Source organism: Armigeres subalbatus, chromosome 3, assembly GCF_024139115.2.
Source record: "Armigeres subalbatus isolate Guangzhou_Male chromosome 3, GZ_Asu_2, whole genome shotgun sequence".
NCBI lineage: Eukaryota > Metazoa > Arthropoda > Insecta > Diptera > Culicidae > Armigeres > Armigeres subalbatus.
This window is the reverse complement of record NC_085141.1, coordinates 295,568,933-295,587,125: the sequence shown is the minus strand read 5'-3', so window position 1 is coordinate 295,587,125 and position 18,193 is coordinate 295,568,933.

Genomic DNA, 18,193 nt, shown 5'->3' with positions numbered 1-18,193 from the left:
TCCTGTCCAGCACATTTCCTGCAGCGCTACGACATCGAAGTTGCGGGGATGCAATTCATCGTAGATTATCCTGTCGCAACCTGCGAAGCCTAGCGACTTGCAGTTCCATGTTCCAAGCATTTCAATCGTTATCCTTTATTCGTCGCCTAAGTCTTTGCCGATTATATCGAGTCGCATTATCTCTTATATTGTTCGTAATGATTGGTTTTCCAGACGGCTTATTGGGGCTGCGCAAACCTCCTGTCTTGTCGGAGGGCCGTCGTGTTGTGTGTCTGTTTTGTATCCCACCAGACACCAGGACTTGGGCTTGTGCGCTTTGAGCGGCACCATGTCGCTTTGGTGGGGCCTACTTGCGGATGCATGCAGCTTTTTATAGGAATTTGACAGGGCCCACTGTCAAACCCCACCACATCCTAGGCAGGCGCCACAACTCGCAGATGGCCTGGGGAGGGATCGTCAAGCCCTTGGACATAGTCCCTGCTGCCCCCTAAAAGAAAAAAAAACCGGTCATCAGCCATCGGCATGGTAATAACTATTCAGTGGCGTGGTCAATTTTTATACGGCAGTACGCTGATTCGTTTTGGACAGCGGTGGTAGTGGCGTACAAAATTCATCGGCGGTGTCGGTGTGGCGCGCAGATCTAGAGATTTTGTGTATTATTCTTTTGCATTAACACTTCAAATTCTTTTACGGGACTTTTCCTATTTTTTGAGAATTGTTTAGATTGTAATTGCGTGAATATCTCCTTGGCTTCTTCTTTTTCTTTTTAAACCGCTAAAATTTCATTCGAACTACCAAAGGGCTTTTTAATTAAATTTTCGGGAATATTTAGAATTTCCTCATAACAAAATTGAATTGTCTTTGAATATTTTTAATTGGGGTTTTCATTGGAAATTTTCTCAGAAAACTCAAAATCTGTTGAACAAACCGTCCAAACCGTCCCTCCACAGATGCCTTTGGGCCTATTCACAAATAACTTAACACTTTAAGTGGAGGAAGGGGGTGTGCCCAAGCATTACGGTTTATACGATTAATTTGCTTATTCCACGAGGGGGAAGAAGAAGGTCAATAATTCCAAATTTAGCGTAACATAATTTGCAAACGAAACCCTTCGAAAATTGACATTGAAGAGAAAACATTCGATGAAAGGATTAACAATCGCTCACTATTGTAAAACTTTTCATTCGTTCCTGTTTAAGGGATACGAGTAGAAATGAAGGTTTAAAAAACAACTGGAACAACCATCTGGGGAAATACATATTCAATATTCAATATTTCTGACTATTATTGTAAATGCAGTTCCCACATGTTTAAAAGGGAAATTTGAATTTTGGCAAGTAACGCAGATGCATACAATCGTTATCTCATCTAATCTTATATTGTAATAACACTGTACTGAATAATGTAGACTCCTGCAATTTGAACCACTGTGCCAAAATGTATAGATTTTATAAACAACGATGACGCAGCGAAAACCTCAGTTTTTTTTAGAGATATGAAAGTATTTTCACTCAACGTCTGTTTTATGATGTTTATTCTCGATATCGTAAACAACTGATAACTTTCCAGGTGTAGAATCACATGAAATCGTTCTTAACATTTTTGAAAAAAAGAGGTCAGACTGATTGATCTGAAACACAAATCGACGATCGTCTGAATCACTTACGATTAAGCTAACGAGAGGGTCAAATTTTAATTATAGTTGTTAAAGAAAACTAAATTACTGTAATCTATCGCTAAAGCTTCTCATCGTACAATGAATTAAATTGCCTCAATTTATCCTCACTGCAGGCTTCCATCGAAATCTGAAGAGTGGTCGAATTTATCAAGTCCGCTAGAATCAGAACAATACATTTATCGTGGGGGGATAAGTTTCAGCGCAGTCAAATCGCCACGATGAAGGATCAAAAGATGCTTCCACTTGCTAGTTCAGATTCCGCTTCCAAGACCCATTCGCATTCATGCTCTGATTATTATGCGCTGAGGCTGAATGGAGCCGCGCTCGGATAAACCGACTGCAACCCACCCTCGCTCGCTTCACCGGAGCACACAGCAAGGGGTCCCGAACCGTGGAGCCGCGAACATCTTTTGAACGGATTCCGACTCCTCGAGATGAAATATTATGACGTACTTTTATCCGTGTGCTCTCCAACCCTCGAAGCGAACCCAAAACTGTAGATACTTAACAATTAGCTGCCTTTGATTGATAATCACCCCGAGGGCGATATCGTCTTCCAATCCGATTTCGCTTGATTCCGGTGCCAAATGAAAAGCTAGAGAAAGAAGTTACAACCGGGGCCCCAGGCCGGCATGGTAATCCCTCGCGAGGGTGAACCAATCAATTCAGATTCCGTCCGAGTAAATCTCTTCCAGTCGTTTAGCCACATGTAGGTAGGTACTTATCAAACTCCGAAAATGAAATATGTCCGAAATCAATCTAGCGGTGGTTGGGCCGGGAATGATTCATACGCGAGCGTTGCGCGTTGGCTGAATGGATGGACGTTTTCAATTTTCATATTTATACGTCCAAGTGGATGCGGTCTAATTCTGCCGCACTTGGCGGAAGGTACGATTCGTGAGCTGTGATTCCGGGGCTCGCACTTAACTTTCGTTCGCATTTGCGCAGGTGAGTCAAATCGCGTTTGCGCCGGTCATTTGTTATTTCTAATTATCGAATGTTTATTGATAGGGATTCTATTTTGAGCGTCGACTGCGATTGATTGGTTAGCGAAAATTCTTGCATTTTTCTATGAATGAGTTAATCAATGAATTAGGCACATGTGAGGCAAGCGTCTTGAAGATCCATTGGCTTTCGCAACTTATTTTGAGGGTTTGTGTGTTGTATTAGAAATTCATTGATATTTATTATATGAATGAAGCAATGAAGCCCACTTATTAGTACGAAAGTGGGAGAAGTTTCATTTACATATCGAACGTGCATAGCGGTCCCAAATGTTCCCAGACCAATGGAAATCTTAGAATAATTAACCCTCGAATACTCAACGAATACGAATACTCAACCCTCGAGGACTCGCATCGTTGTAAAAAGACTTCATGAATGATTCAGGACTAAGCGAGTCCTGGAAGGTTGATGTTTTTTCACTAGTCAAAACATTTTCTCAACAATCTTAACATATGTGTGGTAGAGCACATAAGCGAGGATTGCGCCAAGTTATTGAAAAGTTGTCTGTTGTCTTTACTACATTTTTAATAATAAAAAAACGTTATGTTATCTTTCCAGCAGGCAAAAACGCGTCCATCAGATTTGCTTGACTGTGGTTGCAATTGTTTGATAAAGGCATGTGTCACACATAATTTTATTATTAATTAAAAAGTAAAATGTGAAAAATGACAAAGGAGACGTAAAAAGTTCCAAGTGAGAAATTATAAGTGGTGGGACGTGAGAAATTGCTAAAGAGAGGTAAAATTCGATAATTGTAAACTTAAAATTGGGGTATAAGAAGTGAGCCGTGAGAGATGAGAGAAGCCATAAGTGAGAGGAATTGAAAAGTGATAAGAATTAGGAAGTGAAAAGCGATACGCAAGCATTCAGAAAAAAAGAAATGAGATATAAGAAATGGAAAATATGAAGTAGAAAGTTTTATATGCAAATGATAAACAAGAAATTAAAAGCTATAATCGAGATGTGAGAAGTGAGTAATGAAATGAGAGAATTGGGAAGTTAAAATTGCACATAGGGACAATTGAGAAATAAGATGTGAGAAAAGAGAAGTGAAAATTAGAAATGATGAGGTGAGGAATTCCTAGAATAAATAAGTCAAATTCAAGAAATGGGAAAAGGATAAGTTTACAGAAAGTACTGAAGTGAAAAAATATGTGGGAAGAAAGGAGAGTTAGTGAGATTCGAGAAAGGAGGGAGGGAACTGAGAAGCAGGAAGTGAATTGTGAGAAGGGATAAGAAAAAAATAATGAGCTGTTTGCTGTCACAAGAAGCGGGAAATAAGAACAAAAAATAAAAATTATAAAAAAGAAGTGAAGAGTGTAAATCTGGTCACATATCAGTTGCAGTAATCTGTGTGGAACATGAGTGATGCTAGAGGAAATGAGAGAAGTGAGGCGTAAAAAGAAAAAAATATTATGTGAGACATGAGACATAAGAAATTACTTATGAGATAAGTGAGAAACAAGAAAAAGTAAAATGTGAGAATTTTGAAATAAGAAATAAGAAGTAAGAAATGAAGAATAAGAGAGGAGACATAAAAAGTGACTTGGGAGAAGTGAAAAGTGTAAATTTAGAAGCGGGAAGCGTGAAGAGAAAAAATATATTGAGAAGCTAGACATGAAAAAAGAGAAGTGAAAGTAGGAAGCAAGAAATGGTATTTCTATGAATGAGTAAAGCAAAAACCACAAATGAGAAAGCAGAAGTGAAGAATCGTGAAGCAAGGTTTTAGGTGCTATAAGTGAGATGTGAGAAATGAGGTATGGAAATTGGGAAGAAAGAAGTGAAATACGAAAAGCGAGCAGTTAGACACCTTAAGGGAGAAATTGTAGTCGTATATCTACGGTGGAGGCATTACATGAAGGAGGCAAATGAACCACGAGTTGCATCAGGGAGAACCTTTCGTCGTTCACACCACGGAATTCGGACGACTGCAGTAGGCTGGCACGTAGCCAGAATGTTGGACAATAACACGGTGAAAATGGTTCTCGATAGCGATCCGTTGGGCACAAGAAGGCGTGCTGTGCAGCCTGCTAGGTGGATCGATCAGATGGAAGACGATTTGCGGGCCTTCCGCAGACTACGTGGCTAGTGACGTGCAGCCATAGACCGAGTTGAAAGGAGAAGACTTTTATGTACAGAACAGGCCACCCCTGTCTTAGTTTTAATGCGAAATTAGATTTAAAAAATTAAAATTTAAAGGTGAAAAAATGTAAGTATTGTAAAGTGAGAAATTGATCACGAAACGTGAGAAATAAGAAAAGACATGTGGGAAGAGTGAAGTGAGAGGCAAGAGGCGAGAAGCGGAGAAGAGACTACGAAGGGAGAAGTGAGACACGTTAGCTGCAAAGTTTTATGTTTTGAGAAATGATAACCAAGGCATGAGAAATGAGAATGAGATTTGAAAAATGAAAAACAAAGAGGGAAATTTAGGAATTGAAATGTAGGAATTGAAAGGTGAAAAATAAGAAGTGAAGAGTAAGACACGAGACGTGAGAAGTGAGCAATGACATGTGAGAAAATAGAAGTGAAAATTGTGAAGGAAGTAGGAGATATGAGAATGAGATCTTAGAAGTGAGAAATGAAGTGTGAATTGCGAGAAGATTGTGAAATGAAAAGTGGGTAGTGAAAAGTGAAAAATGAAATTGAGAAGTGAGAAGTGAGACACGAGAACTAAACAATGAGAAAAAAAAATGCTAGAGTTGAAAAGTGGGAAGCATGAAATGGTTTTTAGAGAACTAAAAAACAATAAGTAAGAAATGAAAGTAAACGAATTGTAAGGACGTGGTCAGCTAGACATCTATTTATGTATAGGAAATAGATTGCTCAGTTGAGAATTGTATGACCACCTTCCTAGTAACATTTTGGTTTTATGATGGTTTTATAATACTCTTATAGGGTAAATTATGGTCTTTAAGAGCGTTATAAAACTTAAAATGTTATCTGGGACAATGTGTATGCTATGTTATGCCAAAAAACAACAAGTGAGAAATGAGAAGTTATAAGTAAGATGAAAGTGAAAAATGTGAAGAAAGAAGTGAAAATTGAGAATCGTAAAGCGAGAATCGAGGAGCGATAAGAGAGATACGAGGAATGAGATATGGAAAACGAAAGGCAAGAAGTGAAAAAGTAAAAGTGAGATGCTTCAAGGGAAAAATGAGAAGTGAAATGTAAGTGAGAAGCGACTTGCGGAACGTGAGAAATGAGAAATGACATGTGAGAGGAGAGAAATTAAGAATGTGAATTGTGAAGCGAAACGCAAGAATTGGAAAATAATTGAATTTAAGGAAAACAGTGAGGAAAATATGTTAAAGGTTAAAAGTGAGATGAGAAACAAATATGAAAATATAGAAGTTAGAAATAAGATAAGAGAGCTAAGAACGTGAACATAGTATAAAATTTTATGTGTTCTGCTCTTCGTTTCTCGCATTTTTTAAAAATGAAAACAATATCATCGTCATCGTTTAATAATCTTGAGTTTCTTTCCCTCCTTTACTAATCCACGATTTTTTTTGGACAAATTTTAATAGCTTATTAGGAGTTACACACATTTCTTCATCAGCAAATGCGCTGATAACGAAGTGTTTGTGCAAAGCTCATTATTATATAGTCGACGACTTTCTAGTCATTGCTGATTTTCGGCCCGGTTGGCATCGTCCATCACATCATAAAATAGGAAAGATTTATTTAAAAAGTTCAGAATAGTGAAACTAAGTCATTGCTTACGCTCATCTATATCTTTGAAATCTATGCATATATACTGTTTTACTGTTTGCTACTTTCAACCCAAACTGCGCCCCACCAGCCTACAATTTCCAATATTGAACCGAGAAAATTCAAATCCGCTTCTCTTTTCCGGCGTTTTTTTTCTCCTTGCCCACATTATTCGGGGTCCGCGTCTAATGTAGCGATAAATTATCCTATAATATTTATTTGTGAGCACAGATTGTTCACCAGCTCCGAGAAGCTATGTGGACGAGGAAAGAAGCTTACCCAAGAGGCAGTGACTTTCTGGCCTTCAAGTACCATGAAAACTATTTTCCATTTTCAAGCGGAGGTTTTTTTTTTCAATTTCAATCTGTATCAGTAGCTGCAGTGCGTTCAAAATTGAAACGATTAGTATTTTTAAAGAGTTTTTTTTGAGGTCCTACTCCTACCCCCATCATAAACTAAATCATCCGGAGTGTTTTTTTTCTATTTCTAGGACCTATGTAAACGAATCTACAAAATAAATGTGGCCGCTCATTAAAAATTGATTTCCTGAGATGATTGCCGACTCGGGATGGGCCACGTTCATTATCGTGTTGTGCTCTTTTGATAAATCGCTGATAATTAGTTTACGGGTGCGTGTTGTGTTGTGGCTGCTCTTGAATTCCAGACTAATGTGAGTGGTGGCCGAATAAATGGCTAGACACATTGTATATTGCTACCCTTGCATGATGTATTGGGGAGTGCTTTACCTTAAAACGTTGACTTATTTATCATATCGTTAAACGAGCGTGATTGATATTTTTAAAAGTTTCTTATTGAATGAATTATTGGCAGTGGCTGATTTTCTACCCGCCGCTTCCACATCCAGGCGCTATCGTATATGCGCAAAAAGCCAGCATGAGTTAATCTGAAACGCCACGTTTGTATGGTTTTGATTAGTTTTCGAATTTTGCCATTTTAATTTCAAAGTCTAATTTTCATTCCAATGGCTAGATATCTTACTGACAAGCATATATGAACACGGTAGGATAAACTATTTATAAATTCATTTCATTAAATCCTCTTTTATTAATATCTCATGAAGTGGACGGACTTCGGTATTGTACGCATTTCGGTTCCCCACGGTTCAATCGTTTCAACGTAAACACATAATGTATACTGCTTGGCTTGGTGAAGCTAACTATATTCAAATAAAACAATTGTTCAATACATTTTCCGTCTTAGCTTCGCTCTCAACATATTGCTTGTTCCTGGTAACTTCACGGTATGCACTACTACCAGGTCTCCTTCACGAAGCTGTTGTTTTCTATATTGTTTTCAATACCTCTTGGAACACAGTAATGGTGTCTAGAAATAATCCGAAGTCTTCAAATCGACGGGATGACATAATACTGCTGGAAGTCGAACGAATCATACCATCTTTGTCGTCATGAGCTGTTATGGTGGTTCGTAATAGATTCGTAACAGATCATTTAACTCTTGTAATTTAGCGGTTTTAGTGGCGTACAACCATATACAACTAAGTATTTAGCGAACAAAAATTTTATAAATATTATTTTTCTTAGAACCGTAAAGAACGTTTTGGAAGTAGATTATCAATTGATACACTGAATTTTAGTGATGAACTCTAATTTTGAAAAATCACTTTAATAAAGTTTAAAAAAAAAATACACTGAATCCCTAGGAATCATAATGTTATGTATATTAGAACATTGACGGGCTGTGAGAAAAATGGGTTTATTTCAAAAATTAACACAGCTCAGAAATAATTTCGCTAAATGTGTTCTGGGCTAGGGATCCCTCCAAAGAAACAGTCCGCAGCTTTAAAATCACCCAAAAGAGAAATAGATATGTAGATAAATAAAATATTAAATTATTAATTACAATAAGCAATGATAAAAAATATTAAAATAAAAGATATGTTGTCGTTTACAATGCGTTGTCATGCAAGTTATCAAGTAAACAATATTTTTAGTTTCTTCTATAGAATTTTAAAAATTATGGAGTACAACACAAAAAAAGAGATGTTTCAAGTTTTATAGCATAGACTACTTATGCGATTTTTTAAAATTGGTCTAGCAAAAGTTCTAAATATTTAGCTTCGCTACACTGAGGAAAATAGACGTATGATTTTCAATCAAACGCCTTATGAAAATTTGCCACAAGGAATCGGTATGAATTTCAACATGTTGCCATATTTGCCTTCATTTAAACAATAGCAAAGTGCGGCAGACTGGGTTCGAATCATGGATGTCGGGGTCGGGAAGCCGGTATGTATTGTGTATCCGGAATAAATTTATACCGCTTTTTATACCGAAGTTGGATTTTTCTCCAGATACAGGCAACTTTCCCAACTTCGGAAGTAGTGCGCTGGATTCCCCTAAAGATACGCTAAACAACGCATCCATTAGTTTGACAGATAAAACTTCGGAAGAAAGTTCGGTTCGGAAGTCCGGACTTCCGAATTCTAAGTTGGTGCTACGCCGACAATAGACCACACGCCCATCGACGCTTGAATACTTGAGAAGGTAACTGCGTACAAGAAGCACTTTTGCTGGAATAATCAGTCGAAGAGGCACCAGTTATGAATTTCGATAGTTCGCTGAGTGTAGACCAATCCATTTGAACCCCATTCATAGTGACAATATGTCTGCTAGAAGGTTTCAAATAAGAAGCTCTCGACTTATGTGGGAAAATAATAAGCTGAGTTTTGGAAACATTCGGGGAAATTTTACATTTTTGCAAGTAAGTGGAAAAAATATCCAAACTTTTTTTACAATCTACTACAAATGACACGAAGGCTTCACTCTTTGGCTGGAAGGCCTGTGTCATCTGCAAATAAAGATTTTTGACACCCTGGTGGTAATTCAGGTAAGTCAGAAGTGAAAATGTGATATAATATGGGCCCCAGTATGCTGTCTTAGGGAACACCAGCTCTTACAGGTAATCTATCAGATTCTGAAAGTTTACCTGCAGTGAGCGATCTGATAAATTATTTTGGGATCAGTTTGATCAGTACAGAGGAAAATTGAAATTCATCAATTTTACAATCAAAACTTCATGCCAAACACTGTCAAATGCTTTCTCTATACCAAGAAGAGCAACTCCAGTCGAATATCTTTCAGATTGGTTGAGTCGAATTAAACTCGTAACTCTTAATAACTGATGAGTGGCTGAATGTCCATGGCGAAAACCAAATTGCTCATCAGCAAAAACAGAATTGTCATGAATATCAACCATCATTCTATTTAAAATAATCTTTTCAGACAGTTTGCTTATTGAAGAAAGCAAACTGATTGGACAATAACTATGTAGAAGATATAATATTTGCTAGAAGCTTCTGCTGGATTTTTGTCCGGCTTCAGAATTGAAACAACTTTGGCATTTTTTCATTTATCTGGTTATGCCAATTGCAAACATTAAGCTTTATATGTAGACGGAGAATCAGAGGGAATCAATTTTGGCTGTAACGCCCTTTTCAAATGTTGGTCTAGATTTGTTATATAAATTAACCAAAAACTCAAAGGTGCAGCCCAATCGGGTTGTACGCAAATGTGACGTTGGACTACGTAGCTATACGACATGGATGGTATTTGCCATAATAATGTGTGTCTCTGAGCAAACTGCTCGGAGGTCAACTGAATCATGAAGTTGAATAGTTGCTCCCAGTTGGATGGACTTTGAGTCTCAAACCATGGAATTAACATGACACATCGTCCGCATCTACGCTGAACCCACTCGATTGGCTTTCAGTGGAGGATATCACAATCCTAGAAGACACCATCCTCAAAAATGTCCGAAATAAAGGAAAGATATGGTAACCGTACCCTTAGTGGAGGTAGTGGGGTTTTAATGAGATTTATCATATTTATAGACTTTACGATGGTTTAAGTTGATAAATCGTGCTTAAAATATCCTGTTAAATGCAACTTTCCTTAAGATTTCGCTTGAAAAACTATTGAAAACAATGATTTTCCTTAAATAAATTGACTCCCTTGCACCTATAGTGGTGCAACTGTAACAATAGTGGCGAGTCTCATAAGAAATCAATGGATAGCACCACTATGGGAACCAAAATTATTTTTTACCGCCACTAAAGGAACAGGGTACCCATAGTGGTGCAAGCAATATTTGGTAATTGTTGATGTTATGTTGATGTTGATGAGATAGATCATTTTTGTTAGCAAATTTATTAGTTTATCTATTGACTTGGGGCCCTCCTTAGCCGTAAGGTAAGACGCGCGGCCACAAAGCAAGACCATTGGTATTGGCGTCTTCATCGATTTGGCTGTCATCGGCGGAAAGTGAAATTTTCTGGCAAGATTATTTGGCTATGTATCTGTTAGTCATTAGAATTGAAATCAGTTTTCTCCGAGCCATCATTTTATACAAAAGAAGGTTAATCCGAGATAAACTTTCTTCAAAGTGCAAAACTTAATCGTTTTGCGCCGTCAGAAAGCTACTTTTCGGTAGCAGAATCACAATCGAGCGATTGAAGGGATGATGCAATAAATTTGTTGAATGGATGTAATCACTAAACAGCAACCAAGCTACCACGCCAAACCCGATGCCACCGAAACAGTTCATTTTCACTATTAACTCTTTCTTTCCATAAAATGCTGGTCCTGAGAAGAACCTTTTTTCTTTTCCCAATGCGCCTTTCCAATAACTAAATGCATCCAAACGCTTGTCGGTACCTTCCGTTAAAATTGTTCGACCGTCACTCGATGATTTTTCGCTAAACCTCCACCACTTTGGAATAAATATCCAGCATTGTCACTGGTGCTACCCACGCTTTCGTGCTGCAGCTGCAGTGTCCGATCCGATGCATCAGATTTTGTCGGATGGCTCCTTGCGGAATCCCAATCATAATGGCTCGCGCGCGCCGGAAAGCAGCTTTCTTGTATTCAATAAATTAAGCCCGTTAGCCCCGCCCTTTTGTGACTGATTATTATTATTATTCAGACTAAGACGGAAGTGGCCTGTGCGGTATATAAGAGTCTTCTCCATTCGGCTCGGTCCATGGCTATACGACGCCAACCACGCAGTCTACGGAGGGTCCGCCAGTCATCTTCCACCTGATCGATCCACCTTGCCCGCTGCGCACCTCGCCTTCTTGTGCCCGTCGGATCGTTGTCGAGAACCATTTTCACCGGGTTACTGTCAGACATTCTGGCTAAGTGCCCGGCCCACCGCAGTCGTCCGATTTTCGCGGTGTGAACGATGGATGGTTCTCCCAACAGTTGATGCAACTCGTGGTTCATTCGCCTCCTCCACGTACCGTCCGCCATCTGCGCCCCACCATAGATGGTACGCAGCACTTTCCTTTCAAAAACTCCAAGTGCGCGTTGGTCCTCCACGAGCATCGTCCAGGTCTCGTGTCCGTAGAGGACTACCGGTCTAATGAGCGTTTTGTAGATTTTCAGTTTGGTACGGCGGCGAACTCTATTCGATCGGAGCGTCTTGCGTCAAAAGTACGTACGATTTCCAGCCACTATGCGTCTCCGAATTTCTCTGCTGGTGTCATTTTCAGCAGTCACCAGTGAGCCCAAGTACACAAATTCTTCTACCACCTCGATTGCGTCACCACCGATGCAAACTCGCGGTGGGTGGCTCACATTGCATTGTCTTCTCTTAAACCTCTTCCTATCATGTATTTTGTCTTCGACGTGTTGATGACTAGTCCGATCCGCTTAGCTTCCCTCTTCAGTCTGATGTAGGCTTCCTCCATCTTCTCAAAGTTACGTGCCATAATATCTATGTCGTCGGCGAAGCCAAATAGCTGGACGGACTTATTGAAAATTGTACCACTCGTGTTAATCCCTGCTCTTCGTATTACCTCTTCCAAAGCGATGTTGGATAGCAGACACGAAAGTTCTCCCAGGTCCATCACCATACCGCCATCTTCGTCTGCCACATCGCCATTCAGGTGTTCTTCGTAGTGCTTTCGCCACCTTTGGATCACCTCACGCTTGTTCGTAAGAAGGTTCCCGTTTATGTCCTTGCACATATCAGGCTGTGGCACGTGGCCCTTACGTGAACGGTTTAACTTCTCATAGAACTTTCGTATGTTATTAGCGCGGTACAGTTTCTCCGTCTCTTCACGGTCTCGATCTTCCTGCTGGCGCTTTTTCCTCCGGAAAATCGAGTTTTGTCCGAGTGTTGTTCCGCGCCTGTTTATATCGTGCCTCGTTCGCCCTAGTGCAGTCTTGAAGCAATCTCGCCCATGCTGCATTCGTCTCTTCTACTAACTGCTCACATTTGCCGTCATACCAGTCGTTTCTCTGATCCGGGGGCACCGTGTCAAGTGCAGCGGTTGCGGTGCTACCAAAGGCGGATCGAATATCTCTCCAGCCATCTTCAAGAGACGCTGCGCCTAGCTGCTCTTCCATTGGAATTGCCACTTCCAGCTGCTGCGCGTATTCTTGGGCTAGTCTACCGTCTTGTAGCCGCCCAATGTTAAGCCGCGGCGTCCGACTCCGACGCGTGTTGTACACCTTCGAGAGTTTTGAGCGCAGGCATACTGCAACGAGGTAGTAGTCGGATTCAATATTCGCACTGAGGTAAGTGCGGATGTTCGTGATGTCGGAGAAGAATTTACCGTCGATTAGAACGTGGTCGATTTGGTTTTCCGTTTCTTGGTTAGGTGATCTCCATGTGGCCTTGTGGATATTTTTGCGGGGAAAGAAGGTGCTTCGGACTACCATTCCGCGGGAGGCTGCGAAGTTTATGCACCGTTGGCCGTTGTCATTCGATACGATGTGCAGACTATCCGGTCTGATGACCGGTCTATATATTTCCTCCCTTCCTACCTGTGCGTTCATGTCACCGATGACGATTTTGACGTCCCGCAGTGGGCAACCTCGTATGTCTGCTCCAGCTGTGCATAGAACGCTTCTTTTTCGTCATCGGGTCTCTCTTCGTGTGGGCAGTGCACGTTGATGATGCTATAGTTGAAGAAACGGCCTTTAATCCTCAGCTTGCACATCCTTGCGTTGATTGGCTGCCACCCAATCACGCGTTGGCGCATCTTTCCCAGCACTATGAAGCCGGTTACCAGCTCGTTGGTGGTGCCACAGCTTTGGTAGAAGGTAGCCGCTCGATGCCCGCTTTTCCACACTTTCTGTCCTGTCCACCAAATCTCCTGCAGCGCCACGACGTCAAAGTTGCGGGGATGTAATTCATCGTAGATCATCCTGTCGCAACAATGGTTTTCCAATGATTGATTTTCCAGGCGGCTTATTGAGCCTGCGCAAACCTTCTGTCTCGTCGGAGGGCCGTCGTGTCAGGGCTGTTTAGCGTCCCACCTAACACCAGGACTTGGGCTTTTCCGTATTCATATTATGCAAATAGTCAAAAAATATCACGATCATTCGCCGAATATTGACTGTAAGTAGTATCTTTAATCCTCTGAGCTTTTTATTCTTACTTTTAGGTACGATTCTAATTGTTGTTTGAACGTGAAATTATGCATTTTGTGTTCCTTAGGACCTCCATTATTCTTAAGCGGTGCTGACCAATGCGCTTACACCTGGTTTGAGGCCTAAGCGGAGATTAAGTAATTGGCCTTTAATAAAAAAGGAGCGCTCACAAGGGACCTAGGAATCCACGTCACGGCTTTGCCTCTTTGACAAAGTAATACTAATCTGATTCATATCAGATTACATTCACACTTTAAGCCTGACGTCTTAAATATTGAGTCGGATCACTGTTTTTAAAAATAGGATAGAATAGTTTAAGATACTATTCATTTTCTGTTGGATATTTCTAACACAACACTGAACACGTTTTATAGAAGAATGCTAAATACATATTTGTTGACTCAGAATGGGGCTATGTAGTAAGCGTAATAGAAAATGTGTATAACAGAAAGTTTTGAAAACAATTTTATGATTTTGCTCAACGGCGCAGCCCAAATTTTTGATAATATAAAATATGGTTTAAGCTTAAATTTATTTCGAAATTCCGCGTTATTCCGTTAATATTCGTTTGAAGTTAGTTTTGTTGAAGTTAGCGAAATTTTTGTAATTTTACGAAACGAAACGAAATCAAGACATCAGATTTCACCAAGCTCAAATTCCGCGAAATTTCGTTTCGAACCACCTGAAACGAATTTTTTCGAAATACCGCATATGCTTAGTATTAGGGAATCGATGAATTATTGGCAGTAGCTGGATTTCAACCCGCCGCTGCCAGCATCCAGGCGGTATCGTATATGCGGAAATAGCCAGCATGAGTTAACTGCCAGAATTATGTATGGCGAAAGACATCTAACGCGAGTTTTCTTAAAATTAGGAACTTTACATCAACAACTTTTTGGTACAGGTTATTTAGGAAGGTGTCCGCTACTCCGCTTACCAAATATTTTTTCGATGAAGGTGCTTTCAATTTTGAGAAATCGAACCTTAGATGCCTTTAATGCAATTTTTTTTCCCGCTGTATAGTTTTTCCACATAGCCTGATTTTGATGCAAGACTGGTGTTCTAGAGCCTCTATTGCTCAATCCATTGATTACCTACAACTTTGCCGAAGACACCAACATGATCGGATAAGCTGTTTCCAAGTTATATTTTTTGAAAGCTTGTGTTTTTGCTTGGCCAACCAATGATGCAAATTATGTTATTTGATCATCAGCGAAGTCAATTCCAGGAAATCAAAAAATACAAAATTAGAATCTTGAAAAAAAAATCGTGATTTCCGGTAGAACTGATAACAATCAATTTTAAAGTAATTCAAATCCAATTCAATTTACATCTACATCCAATAAAATAAATTTAATTTAAATTCGCAATAAATTTTAAAACGAATCCAAACAAATCCAATTCCAACAAAAATGTACAATTAGCCTCTCCAAACCTTTTCTGCCCGAAAAGATACTGAAATAAGAAATTGTTTTCATTATTAGAAATTTCTAGTTTTTAACCTCAATCCACCTCAACCTTTTCTGTTACTTCTAAACCAATAAATCCGAAGCAGCAGGATTTTAAATGCAGACAGGCATAGGCGCCAACTTTGGGGGGCGAGACACTTTTGCCCCTTCAATAATTATTTAAGGGGGCAAAGTATCATTATGCCTTCCTCAATATATTTTGCCTTCAAAAGTTCATTTTTGAAGATTATCCATAAAATCTCATATTATTGCAACGGTCGATTCAAATAGCTACCAGACAATTTTTAATCATATTGCATGTACATTAGGGCAGTTCACATTTCAAAAATGTTCGAAAATTCCAGCTCCCATATGTCTATTAGCATCATTTTGATTATATAGGAGTCCTGGCAAAATTTCAGGCAATTCGGTGGCCATTTAGGGGTGGCGCGAAGTCAATTTATATTTATATGGAAATTTGTATGGGAAAAACTTTTTTTTTCAAATCCTCCTACAACTCTTACATCGTGATGAATTCAAATAAACATCCCCAACCTCCATGTTTGGATTCATTTTGGGCTCAACCAGTGGATTACTCATTAGTTTTTATTTATATTTCCACTGCTACGTTGAGGCTAATTACACTCTCATATATATTATCTCATATGCACACTGTCAATAGAACCGTTCAATCCACTCATAACTAATGTGTTATCCGGAGGTCTCATTTATATAGATTCCAAAAGGGGGGGGGGGGGGTTGGGGATGTTTATTTGAATTCATCACAATTAGACAGTTGTAGGGAAACTTGAATAAATTTTAAGTTTTTCCCATACAAATTTCCATATAAACATAAATTGACTTCGCGCCACCCCTAAATGGCCACCGAATTGCCTGAAATTTTGCCAGGACTCCTATATAATCAAAATGATGCTAATAGACATATGGGAGTTGGAATTTTCGAAAAATTTTGAAATTTGAACTGCCCTAATGTACATGTACATGCTTGCGTTGCTATGTGCGTGCATGACCATAAATGATGAAAAGGGAGCATTATTTGGTCATTATTTCTCGAACAGAATCGCATCGCTCCGCTCACTCGCCGAACAATGATTTCGCTCTAAAAAAAAACGTCATGACGTCATGACGTTCTGCAGAACGCAATCGATTCGTATGTTATGTTTACATGTGGATTTATTGGCCATTGTTTTAAGCGAAAACAATTAATTCTATGCATTCAACATTAAAGAACACGTAAAAATCATGCAATGAGGCAAATCACGATTTGAATCACGAGCGATTTTTCTGGCCATGATTCTGATGGGATTTGACTTGTGCATAATATGACTCACCGATGAGAATTGAGAATTTGATATTTTAAGGATATGATCAATTTTGTTACGGGCTCTCCATAACGGGCTCTCAGAGATCAATTTAGTCAGCGATTCTGTTTCAGGCTCTCTAATCAAATGGTACAACCAACCTAAATACCGTTTTGCGCAGTAAGATGGACTGCAATGTATGTGTAGATATCGTCTATTCTGGCGAACTATTCTGGTTTACAATAAAACCGCCATGAGTAGATATTGAAGGACCATCGACTCATGGAAATATCGAGATGTAGTATAGAAATTTTTTGGAAAGCTGTTTGAAGGAACCATCACAGCAACCCAGAACATTTTTTTTGCTATGGCATAATTTGCTTCCATGAGTCAATATCGAGTCATAGAACATCGTCTCATGGAGGTTTGACTGTAGTTGATTTTTAACAGCTTTGTCTGACAATGACAAGGCGGTTGATGGTACAACGAGATATGTTTCTGCATTTGTTGACAGAATTTACCAAATCTTCTGAAAGCGTCTCAGATGTCGTGGACTTTATGCAGGGACAAACACATTTAATAGATCTTCTGCCAAAATTTGTTAAGTACCGTAATCCGGGGGAACATTGATCACCGGGGTGACATTGATCAGTTTCACCACATTCAAGAAATGAATAAAATATTATTTCCTGTTGTCACAATTACTAATTGTGAGTTAGGTATCTTAATCTTGACTAAATTTGCTGGTGATTGATATAAACTTCGGATGAATTTACATTTATTTGTCGCCAAAATAAAATCAACATTAATTACGGATTACGGTATGTATGCTGTATGCTGCTTAGCGATCGTTTTCTGGGCTCTTACTTACTTATGGATCGTGTACACCTCCGGTGGTGCAAAGGGTCGACTTGAAAGATCTCCATCCTGAGCGTTGTCCAGCTATCGCTTCAACCTGTTGCCAGGTTAGATTTCGGTCGACTTCTTTTATTTCTTTATTGGGTTTGCTTCTGCTGCGATGTCCCGCTGGGTTCCAGTCTAATGCTTGTTTACAGATTTAGTTTCCGCCCCTACATTGAGTGTGGCCGACCCAGCCCCACTTCCGATCCCGAATTTCTGTTGCTGTCGGCCTCTGGTGACAACGACGATGGAGCTCGTTGTTTGAGATCCAGTTGTGAGGCCACCAGGCCCGAATTATATACCACAGGCATCTGTTGATGAACCATCTGCAGCCGTTGAGTGTTCTCCACTGATACACACCATGTTTCGCTAGCGTATAACATCACAGATTTCACGTTGGAGTTGAAAATTTGTATTTTGGTGCGTTCACATATCTGCCTGTTTTTCCAGGTATTCCATAAACTCGCAAAGGCAGCCCTTGCTTTTCGCAGGAATCCCTTTGCGTCTCTGGGTTCCGAAGGTTGGAAATCTATAAGAGACCCAGTATGGGCCAACAGCGACCGAATTTCATATCTCTACTGCACTTCTACAAGGACATGGCGAATAAATTGAATGTGGATGAAGTGGTTAATCAATTTATTTCCAGAAAAAGCCTGAGAATAAAAAGTTTTAACTGCAAGCATGACATATAAAAATTTAAAAATCGGTTTA